Genomic DNA, 12,671 nt, shown 5'->3' on the forward strand with positions numbered 1-12,671 from the left:
CTAAACATTTAATAAGTATTTTATTTTTGGAAAAGTTTTATATTGGCAGAAAAATTGCAGGGATGGTTCAGACAGTTCCCATGATGTCAGTCAGTTTGAGAATGCACTGATAAAATGGATAACAGTATTACTAAGTCCAGTGTTGGTTCTTTTCTTTAGATTAGGGCTGATGATAGGAAAGATAGTCTCAGAGTTTGGCTTATTAATAGCAATAGGGCTGACAGATCTCCAGAGTAATAAATGTCAAATGGCAGCTCATAACTTATCATAGCAAATGGCAAGGTTGGAGGGACTGCCATGGGGCTGTACCTGCAGAGAGTTTCGGAGGTGGTTAATAGAACATGGTGCTCTGTCTCAGGGGCAAAATACATGAAGCAAATGAAGATGCTGCTTAACATCTACAGGTAGAAGAAGGCACACTTTTAGGATCAAGAAGTTTAGAACAATTGCCCTAATAATAAGTCACAATCCGTTTTTGAGTTTCTTAGCTTGAGTCAATATTCGGGTATGGAGTTTATTGACTGAAAAGGTGGCCAGTCTCCAAGAGGAATGGCCTTATAATAGTACACATCATGTGTATCTTTTTTTTTTTTTAAGATTTTATTTATTTATTTGAGAGAGAGAGAATGAGAGAGAGAGCACATGAGAGGGGGGAGAGTCGGGAGGGTCAGAGGGAGAAGCAGGCTCCCTGCCGAGCAGGGAGCCTGATGCGGGACTCGATCCCGGGACTCCAGGATCATGACCTGAGCCGAAGGCAGTCGCCCAACCAACTGAGCCACCCAGGCGCCCCACATCATGTGTATCTTGTAATGATTACTCCAGCCCTGCCCCAAAGAGACCTATAGCAATTTACTTAGTTGTATTTATTGTGAGCACAGGGGAAAACTAGGACACTTCAAGACTGTTGCACAATGAGTCTGAGTTGACGTTGATAACTGGAGACCTAGAAGCATTGACCCCACACCCTCATGGAGTAGGAATATATAGGGGTCAAGTAATAAATGAAGTCCCAGATAAAGTTCATTGGTTCAGTGACCTACTTAGTTGTAGTTTACCCAGGCCCCAGATATAAATTCTGACACTGGGTCCTTGGCCTGTGGGATAAGAGCTGTCATAGTGAGGAAGGCCAGATGGAAGCTTCTGCATCTCTTCCTCCCAGTAGTCAAGATAGTGAATAAAAATAATATGCATGCCAGAGTGGAAGAAAATGTCAACAATGGGCATAAGTGTCACCTTTAAAGATCTCAGTGGTGTGAGGAGGGTTGTCCTTATCATACTTTACATCTAATTAACCCGTCTGGCTTCTATAGAAACCAGGATTCAGAAGGATGATTACTAAACCAATTGGCAATTCAAATCACAGCTACCCTGCAGAATACAGTATTGTTGTTCAGATTAAGAAGACCTCAGGTATATGATATTTGGCCTTTGATATGACAGATGTATTGTTCTCTATTCCAGTTAGAGAAGAGAAACAAACAGTTGCCATTGTGTTGAATGAACAATAATATGCATTCACAATTTTGAACCAGGGCTAAGCTAAATATCTTGCCCTCTGTCATACTATAGTTACAAAAGATTTAGGCCACTTACATATCCCAAGAAACATTAAAACATCACATTAATCTAATACACCAATAACATCATGCCTTAGTATAATAGATGCCATGATAAGACACCTGAATGGTAGATGGTGGGTGATAAACCCTGTAAAGTCAGGGACTTGCCACTTCAGCAAAAATTTTAGGGAGCCAGTGCTTAGGGGAAGGCATAACAATATAATTTCTCCAACGTAAAATACAAATAGCTAATTCTCTTTCTAACTGTTGGTTTAAACTTGATATATGTTATGTTTTTTAATAAGGGCTTAGAATAAAAAATAGCCATGTTGTTATAACAAAGGCAGAGTGAATCTTAATCTGATCGAATAACAAGAACAGAGTATATAAGGTGTTTGGGTGGTTCAGTCGGTCAAGCATCTACCTTCAGCTCAGGTCATGATCCCGGGGCAGGGCGGGGGGGGGGGTGTCCATGTTCAGCAGGGGGTCCACTTCTCCCTCTGCCTCTGCCCTTCCCCTCTACATGTGTTCTCTCTCTCTCATACTCTCTCTCTCAAAATAAATAAATAAAATATTAAAATATATATGTATATATATGTGCAACCTGTAATCATTTACTTGTTTATTGAGCTTTCCCAATTTGGATATCCAAATAAATATATATTACAATAAAATCATATCAAATTATCTTGATTTGATTAGAGATGTTATTATTTTGTTTTTATTTTGTTTAAGTTTCAAGCAAAAATTAAATTTACTTTAACTTTTTTTGACCTGGTTGTCATAGAAATTCATTTTCTAGTTTGCTAGATTCTCATTGTGCTTGGATCAGCAAGGACCTAAATATCATTTACTTCTTTTCAAATTAATTTAACCAATGAAACTGCTTTTGCATGTGAAATATTTTTATTAACTATTATAAAAATAGGTCAAAGCAGATTTGATCTTATTAAAGTAAGGGTTGCAGCGAATTTCTCTCTGGGGACTTAGGCATCTCTGGGAAATCTTAAAGCTCCACAGACACTGATCAATTTCAGTGACCTCATTTTAAAAAATGAAGACAACTTATTCATGAGAACAACATAAGAGATACTGGCAGGACTAGGCATAGAGTTTAGAATCTTGCTTTTTAATTCTACTATTTACATTATATCATACTTGACATGCACTAATGACTCTAGGATGATAAAAGTTTGAGGAAAAAAATATTTCTGGCATGTATTTCAAAATAATTCACTTAAAAGTGTACTTATGGTTATAGATGTCATTCCACATTTGTGATTCTAGCCCCAATAAATATTTTCTGATATAACAGCCCCATAAAAATTGTTTTTATTAGCACTTATTCTATGGTACTGTAATTAAGCCTTTATTTTCCATCACCAACAGCAGTATAAACATAAACGACGTGAAAATTATCATTCCGTATTTTACATAGCATTGAAATTGGAACTTAATTATAACATAAGTATTTGTTGAGTTGATTAATCTTACAGTTTTTGACATTTCTTTATACCTTGTATAAACTGAAGGGATGTTGACAAGGAAAGAAATCAGTAGTTTTAGTTTTTGATTAATTCAATATTTGAAAGTTTTAAAAGAAATAATTTTCTATTTTATAGAATCTCAATTTCATTTGTTGATTGTCCCTCTATCCCATCTATTCCATGAACCAAAATTCATTTCCAGACATAGTTTAGGAAGACTGTAATGCCTTGTGTGTAAAATGCGTTTTCTGAACACATCTTAACTGGCTGGCAATGACCAGGCAAAGCTATTTTATATTCATAATGGCTATTAGAAACACAGCACAGAAAAAAATAGAAAAAGGTAGTAAATAAGCAGCTTTATCCTAAATCTGATAGTCAAAAGAAAAACTTAATCTTGTTACTGGTTGCACATTAAGAAGTAGGCTTGTACTTTGTATTTATGTATGTATAAATATTAGTTTATGTACATGCATAAGACTGGATTAATATGCTGGAGAATATTCAAACATATGCAGGAGGGATACCTAATAATGTGAATTATCAGTGGTCCAAAAAGTAATTTCACTAAATTTCAAAAAAATTCTGCATTTGTCAGTATTGATCACCACAGAAAAGTATGGCCAATATTGTCCTAATTATACCAGGGATAAGAGGATCTTGTAGAAGAGAATTACTTTCCTTGTTCTCCCACCGGCTTCTTTGTCTATGATCAGAGAATGTGTAAATTATCTTTGCAACTGTATAAATACATTTAAAATTAAGAGTCCAGGGTGCCTGGGTGGCTCAGTTGGTTAAGCGACTACTTTTGGCTCAGGTCATGATCCTGGAGTCCCTGGATGGAGTCCCGCATCGGGCTCCCTCCCTCTGATCCTCCCCCCCTCATGTGCTCTCTCTCTCTCATTCTCTCTCTCTCAAATAAATAAATAAAATCTTAAAAAAAAATAAATAAAATTAAGAGTCCTTTACTTAGTAATTCTTGCCAATAAATCAGTTCTATTTTTACTCATAGCTATGCTTCCCGAGTTTTTTGGAAGAAAAAAAAAAAAACGCTTTTGCTGAAAATTCAAATGCATGCAAATTACAACATGGGTAAAGAATAGTTTTGTGTAGAATTATGACCTAATCTGTTTCTTGCATTTGGAACAATGAAGTCTCATGGCCCTTAAAAAGACTATTATTTTGAGCTAAGCAGCACTTTTTTTTTTAATCAAAATAACTAGCAGTCTAGCAGTCTCTTTCAATATGCATAGCAAAGTTAGCCTTCTCATACCTCACCCCTACCATAAACAACAAAAATCAACTGTGGAAATTTAAACGCATTTTCAAATATTAGTATTTAAAGCATAGACAACCATCCCTGTGACACTACTTGAACTATCCCACCCTACTGCCTTCTCTGCCACTTTTTCTATTGTAATTTAGCTATCAGGAAGTCCCTTGGTGTCAACCTTCCAGAATCCATGTATGAGAGGCATAAATATGATCCAGTTCTATAGCCTATAACTGAGTGACCCTCTCCCCAAATTTTTGAGATTTCTGCTGTTTATTTTTCTGTGGGGATAGTGCCTATGTTCTTGTATTGAGATTTTCTTTTTTTCCAATATGTATCACACTGTGCACAGTCAGCCACGTTAAAGATGTCTCTGTGAAAACCATTGCATGAGTTTTAGTCTAATTTCTTTGTAATTTGGGGGATTAAGTAAAGACACTGATAACATAACTGGTTGTTCCTCCTTTAGATTTCACTTGTATCTGCTCTTCATGGTCTTTTTAAAATTATATTTAAATACAAAGAGATGTATTTCACTTTCAGGCACTTGAAAAACTACCCTCCTCCTTTTATGTAAGAATCTTTCCATTCTCCTAAAGGCTTGATATCAAGTGTCATCAGGTCTGTCATGGGGAAATATACCATTTCCAAATTTGCCTCTACAAACCTGACAAAGTGCTCAGCAAAAGAGACTCCTTCATGGCATTGATGTCTTTCTCCCTATGAATAGAGTAAGGGATGGAAGAGCAAACCAAGTAAACAGTGACAAAGCATTTTCTATCACAACGGTGCAAACTGTAATCTTGAGATTTTTCTCTAATATTCTACCTGTTCTCTGAGAACTGCAGTTCTACTTCAGAAACATGTAGATTCTTGAAGATTCCCTTCTCTGTTTAGAGTCTAATTCTATGTTCTCTTAGACTGTGTCATGTTTCATTAAGCCTTTATTTTTGTGTGACTGCTGCTGTGTCCTCACATCTCCCAATTGCATTTTTAAACTACAAGGATTTTGTTTTCTAAACTCCTTCCTCTGATAACCTGACCTTAAACTTTAACCAACCCCTCCCTCTAAATATTAAATTCGCAATTATTTTTAAGTTGCCAGCACCTCTTTAATCTGGACAATTACCCTGATGGTCTAACAAATATTCCTGTAGACATTTAGGCATTTCATACTTGAACTGTTTAAAAATCAAATTCATTAGTCTACACTAAAAAATTCTCTCATAATCCTGACTTTGTATTATAGTCCTAAATATTCCTGTGCTTGAAATTTCAGAATACCCACTGACACCCATTTTTTTGCCCTCAGATGTGATATCCAACACATCTTTCTTGGGGTCTAAATCATGATGTCAGATACCTACAATATCTTTTTTCATTCCAGTAGGTATTTGTGTTTTCCTTTACTTTATCTTTAGCAGATGAAGGCAGCAGGACACACATTACTCATCTTTAGGATTTTCTCCTTGGGCACAAAATTCTGTTCAAATTCTTAGAGGAGGAAAGAGGGTTCTAAGATTTCACTGAGCACTCATTCTCCGTTAGGGATATAGTAGATGCTTGGAATATATTGCCTTATTTAAATTTTCCATAAATATTAAAACATATATAGTGGTATTTCTTTATTTACAGATGTCAAAAAAAATAGGTATAAGGAAAGTGTATTCATTTGCTAATGTTGCCATAACAAAGTACCACAGACCAGTGGCTTAACAAAAAGAAATTTATTTTTTCACAGCTCTAGAGGCTAGATAGTCTGAGAAGAAAGTGTTGGCAGGGTTGGTTTCTTCTGAGTATGGTACTCTCTTTTTAGCTTGCAAGTGACTATCTTCTTTTTTATCTTCACTTGGTTTTCCCTGCTGTGAGTGTCTGTGTCCTCATCTCTTCCTCTTACAAGGACTCCAGTCACATTGGATTAGGGCCCACCCTAAGGACCTCATTTTACTTTTTAAAATAACTTATCTCCAAATACATTTTGAGGTAGTGGAGGTGAAAAGGGAGCACAGTTTGGGAGGGCGCACAATTTAGCTGATAAAAGGAGGTCATTTATCTTCAACAAATTGTCAGAAACAGAAAATGCTAGAACCACAGAGTCACAGTTGTATGCAACAATGTCTTAATGTAATTGTTACATGCATAGGTCAGGAGTATTTAAGAGAAGAGTAAACTATCAATTATGTCTTAGCATAAATGCACTGGGGATATGTCTACCAATTAAATAATAACAGTTTCTACATTAGGAAATAGAGTTTATAATTTTCTACAACAACAACAAAAAAAGCCAGAACAAAAGCACTGTTTTTATTCGTTTGTTTCTTTTTTTTTTTTTTAAGATTTTATTTATTTATTTGAAAGAGAGAGAATGAGAGAGAACACATGAGAGGGGGAAGGTCAGAAGGAGAAGCAGACTCCCCGCCAAGCAGGGAGCCCGATGCGGGACTCGATCCACGGACTCTAGGATCATGACCTGAGCCGAAGGCAGTCGCTTAACCAACTGAGCCACCCAGGCGCCCCATTTGTTTCTTTTTATGTGCCTTCCAAAATAGGACAGTTCTTCAGATGATTTGGTCTGTTAGTACCCCAGAGCTATTGAATTCTGGTTTTAGTGTAGTAATTCAGGTAATTATACAGATATCAATCAGTTTGCCATTCAGCTAAAACAGTTTTTATTTTTACTATGACATCCCAACCCATTTGTAATTAAATTTCAGAGCTGTAGGTTACAAACTGTGGTAGACTTTATACACATCATAACCACTTATATGCATTTCTTTTTAACAAATTTGTTGTCATAATATGTGGTTTTTATCCCCGTTGTCTAATATGCCATCATCTGAGAACCACTGAGTATTTGGGAATTTGTATTTGGGTACTTTCAAGAACTGCAAAGAATCTGAGATTTTTACCTTACTTACAAGCTAACATGTTAGCTTGACACAGTTTCATGGACGCTGGTAAGACACTCGAGTCTCCTGGGTCAGAGACAAAGGTTTTATTACTCATTGCACAGCAAGTCCCATGAGCTTCATGTTCATGGTGGTTCCTGATGTCTCCTAAGTCCCACAGGGAAGACTTGGACAAGCCCATGTGGATACAGTGCACACAGTAGATTTTGTCACAGCTGAAGAACTCAACACAACTTATGAACCTTTGATAATAAGCTTCAGTAAAGCTGCCTGATCTCTTCCCCACAGGGAAATAGGAACAGAAAAGAAATCTTCCCTTTGGTCTGGAAAGTGATACTATTTCTATCATTCAGGTTTTTGCTCTTCAATCATTCTTGAAATGATAATGTGAAAGAAAAGTTGTTAGTGTCTTTGCTCGCAAGATGTGCACAAATGCAAGAAAACCATAGAGAATTGTGTTCCAACATGGGGAAGTTTAAATTAATAAGAAAAGGGATCTTGTATCTGCTCCTTAAAAGTCACGCATCTTCTAGTATTTGCTCATTCTGAGTAAATTTGATTCAAAAAGTAAATAACTTATCTTTCATTCAGTGCTGCTTTATAGGCCAGGCCTGAATGATTTGAAAACCAAGTTGTTTCCGAAGTGTTCAGCCAGAAAAAAGTAATATGTTACAACTTCAGTAATTGCTACAAAGGGTATGTTTTATTCATGTATACTTCTGTATAAAAGGTAAACAAGAATTTCTCCGCATTTCAAAATGTATGTGTGCAGTTAATGCATCATTTAGTTCAGTTCTTCATCTGAAAGGTAATATTTGGATAAAGTCATATGTGAGCCATTTTTGTTCAAATAGTGTTCTTACATTTAGTTAGAGCATAATATCAAATCTGTATTTATTGAGGAAGTACATTCCTTATTTTGTCTATTTAGCAGTAAGCTATAATTTGTAACTAATTAGATATTTGGGATAGAAAGCTACTATTTTCCCTGTTTCTATGTACATATGCTCTAATTTCATGTTGATTTCATAATGGGGTGTATGTATGCCATACAATTAGATGCTCTCAACAAAATTGTTCTTTACTTAAAGCTTGTGAGGTCAGCAATGTAATTGCTATAATTTGGTTGACCAAAGGATCCAACTAATTGGACAATAAGATGATCCAATATCCCATTATTGGATGAAATTCCTTGTGGCTAGAAAACTTGTTTTGTTTTTGTTTTTTATTTGTTTTGGGAGTCCTTTGAAGCTTTATATTGACAGGAGTAATTTGTTAGTATTCACTTCTGGTCCACAGTAACATTTGTGATTTTTTTCCAAGTTCTGAGAAAATCTTCTACCTGGTTGTAATTAACAGGCCTCATTTCTTTATCTGCCTCCAGTTCAAGCACGAGTTAACCATATATGATGACTAAGCCATATATCAATATATTGCATGGACAGCTGTATGTTTTTGTTTTTTTAATGTGAAAGTAGTTTATTCTGAATGCCACTACGTGGTCTGAAAGTAATTCCTTTAACAACACTTGCAAATATTTCTTCCTATCCCTGTTACCTTACACAGCAATTTATAGATTATGGAAACTTTTTATCACAAACATCCTCCCAAATATATTACACATTAATATACTATAGTTATATGACTTTAATAAATCTAAATCTCATACAGAGGAAAATAAATACTTTTAAATTCCTCAATTTTTTGAAAATTCAATTTATTTTTAAATTATTGGAACTCAATCTGATGCTATAATTTTGATCTAAATCTCCTAGGCTACCCAGAAGCAGAAATGTTACAATCTTTACATGTTTTATCACATAGTTTTTATCACTTTAATATGATAATGGGTCATTCTCCACTCAACCACTGCCAGAGCATGACATTTTTACAATCCCCATCACCTCTGCAGTACACTTAAATTTGATTTATAGGTACTATTTTATGGCATGTTTGTCCTTAGGAGGCACTGAGCAATGAGATAAAGAATATTAATGTGATTGGCTTTCAGAATAAGTGACTATCTTGGTTGTCATAGTCTGGGGATGCAACACTGACAGCAACAACGAAAATATCAAATTGTGAAGCAAGAGAAACCAGCATTTTGCTTACTCACAAATGTGAAAAAAAAAGAAAGAAAGAAAAAGAGAGACTAACAGAAACAACTGGGAAAAGATGGATAAGTTATAAAAACCAATTCCAAGAGAAAAAGGGGAGAATATGGAATAGAATTATATAAATGACAGAAATCATTCCTCTATGGATATATCATGTACATGATTTACATGCATATGACAGAATCAAGAAATAACAACCATATCTGCTTTAAAAATTTGTAGCATCTAGAAGAATTCTGAGTAGCAGTTGTCAGGGAAATGCAAGATGAGAGAGTTCACCTAGAAGAAATAAGCCATGTCTTTTAAATTATTTTTTGAACTCTTAGCACCTTTTCTCATTCATATTCTCCTACTTTGTATTCATTTCCATGTCTAATTATATATTGGATTTTTATCTTTACACTGCATGTTGACTGACTTAAAAGTGATCTGTGTGTCATTGTCTTATACTTGAATGAAATGGCTGTGGTTTGGAATTTTTTTTATGTTTCCTGTAGTGGATTATTAACAGTTATTTTTCATTTATTCAACTTGTCTAATCATCATTGACTTCAGCTTACTAATGCATGTGTTTAGATATCTATTATTTATAATATTTATGACTACTAGGAGATAGAATCTTTGTACTTGGAGTGTACATTATGTTATGGGGAGTAACACATCTCATCAAGGGTGAATGAGGGATAAAAGTAAAAATAGAAAGTGCATGACAGTGAACTAATGCACAATTTGTCATTGGGGTCCATTTTAGTATTGATTTCAACATCAATTTTATTTTGATCTCATAATCTATGATGAATAGACATAGCATATATCTGAATATCTTTTGCTAATTTAAACTATAATTGATTGTGGAGTCCCTGTCCCTTGAAAAATATAATATGAATTTGACAACATCATATATGTATATACATATCTGTATCTATATCTTATCTTTATACACCCTAGTGAGGGTCTGAGGCAGCATGCTTATATATGTCTGTCTATCTATATATATATATGGAGAGAAAGAGACGAAGGGAAAGAAAGAGACCAAAAAAGAGAGACAGAGACAAAGACAGATATATAGTGATATGTAGATGCAGATCTATTCGGATGTCTACGTATATCCCCATACTACTACATAAGCCTTACTTTTAATTATATTTTATCTGTGTGGTTATATAATTAGATTCCCAAATAGATTAACTTTCTAGATATACCAAACATATCTAAGTTGCTCACTTCTGCACCTAAGTACTTAGTGTGTTGCCTCAAACCAGCAGGCAATCAATGAACATGTGATAACTGAGCAAATAAATGAATGAATGTTCCCATGTTTGATTGATACTAAATAAAACGGCTTTAAAAACAAAAACAGAGAACATTTTCCACTACATCATTCAGTGCCTCTAAATTGAAACTCTCATTTTTAAAAATCTGTTTTAGAAATTAGAAATCAGGGGCACCTGGGTGGCTCAGTCATTTAAGCATCTGCCTTCGGCTCAGGTCATGAGCCCAGGGATCGAGTCCTGCATCGGGCTTCCTGCTCAGAGGGGAGTTTGCTTCTTCCTCTCCCTCTGCTGCTCCCCTTGCTTGTGCTATCTCTCTCTTTCTCAAATAAATAAATAAAATTAAAAAAAAAAAGAATTTACAAATTATAAATCAGTCTATGAAAAGTTTTGTTTCTATTTAAATAATGTGCGTATTAGTGACTGTGCACGCTAGTGTACGTATACATATATCTACAGGTATGTATGTGTGTATATATATGCACATATGTATGTGTGTGTGTGTATACCCATTGTGTAACCCTGAAGAAAAAGATATGTATCTACAAGCACATATATACATATATGTATAATACATATATATAGTCTTTTTTTCTTCACTTCTATGCAAACAACAAAACTGACCATGTCTTCTTTGTATTTTATATTGTAGCCAGGAAGTTTAAAGCAAATTTGGAATCCAAACACAGAAATACCATCAGCCCTTACATTCTAAATCTATGTGAACTCTCCTCCCCTACCTTAATTTGGACCCCTCTTCTGCTTTTATATTTCCTAGATGCTTATATTTTATATTTTGCTATTTATATATATGAGGTTATTGTAAGTGAATTCAAATGATTTTTTAAAATAGATTCTGGCATACATAAATAATGACTAAATAAATAAGCACAACAAATAAATGCTCTTTTGTTCCAGTTACTTTTTACCTACAGGAATATTGGGAATCAAGAAGTTTATGAAATATAGACTGTTAGATTGTTGCTTCTACTCTGAATCTGTTTAACTCCTATTACCAAAAATGTATAAAATAAAATAATTGGAAGTATTTCCATATTAATAATTTATGTATTATTATTTTTTAATTTGAGTATCATTGATGCACAATGTTACATTAGTTTTGGGTGTACAATATATTATTCTAATTTGTAAATATCCTAGAGTTCCTGTCTCTGATTAAAATATAACCTACCTCTTTCCTCTTTTAGTATCATTGCAGGGCATTATCTAAAAAATGTGAGAAAACATTTTATAGGTAGAGTTTGCACATGAAACTCTTGTTTTATGCCTGTTTTCTTGTAATCTTATGAGGAACTAGGAAGGACTTCCTTTTGTTGGCAAATGTGTTTTGGATTGTATAATAAATATATGGTCACATTATTTATAACAAGTACTAATTATTTTCTATCCCAATATATTCCCCCTTCCATTTTTCTTGCTATTACAACCAAACTTTATTTAATTCTCCATTTTTAATTTAATGGAGAACTTACTTCTCCATTTTAATAATATATCATCACTGATTTACTGGTGTATCTTGAAAAGTCAAGATTCACTGTATTGGAACTATATCATCCTAAAATAAAAATTCCCATGTGGTTCAAACTCCCAGCACAGTGATACCTAGTGAGCTAAACAGTAATTAGCAAAATGAGGTGAAATCCTTCTCTCAAGGTTACCTTTTCTTAAGGACACATAAGAACATTCATACTTGATTATGCAAGTAAACTTTTCTTCCTGCCATATAGATCTGTGTTCACACTTCTAGGATTCTGAGGTTAGAATGTAGCCATTGTTAGCTCTGATTTCTACCAAGTCCACGGGAATTTCTAGATCAGAAAATATTTTTATATAATTGAAACTAAAATTATTTAAAACAAACTTATATAGGGTTCAAATTTAGATCCAACAGTATGACTGTTTTATAATTTATAAACTTAACATTTTTGGTCAAGAACAAAGTACAACCAAAAACAAAACCAATTTTGTTTGTTTTTTGCATTAAAATTTTTTCTATTAGGAAAGTACAGAAAATATTTAATAGATTATAGAGTA

Source organism: Mirounga leonina, unplaced genomic scaffold (assembly GCF_011800145.1).
Source record: "Mirounga leonina isolate KUSES-001 unplaced genomic scaffold, KU_Mleo_1.0 Mir_170, whole genome shotgun sequence".
Classification (NCBI taxonomy): Eukaryota; Metazoa; Chordata; class Mammalia; order Carnivora; family Phocidae; genus Mirounga; species Mirounga leonina.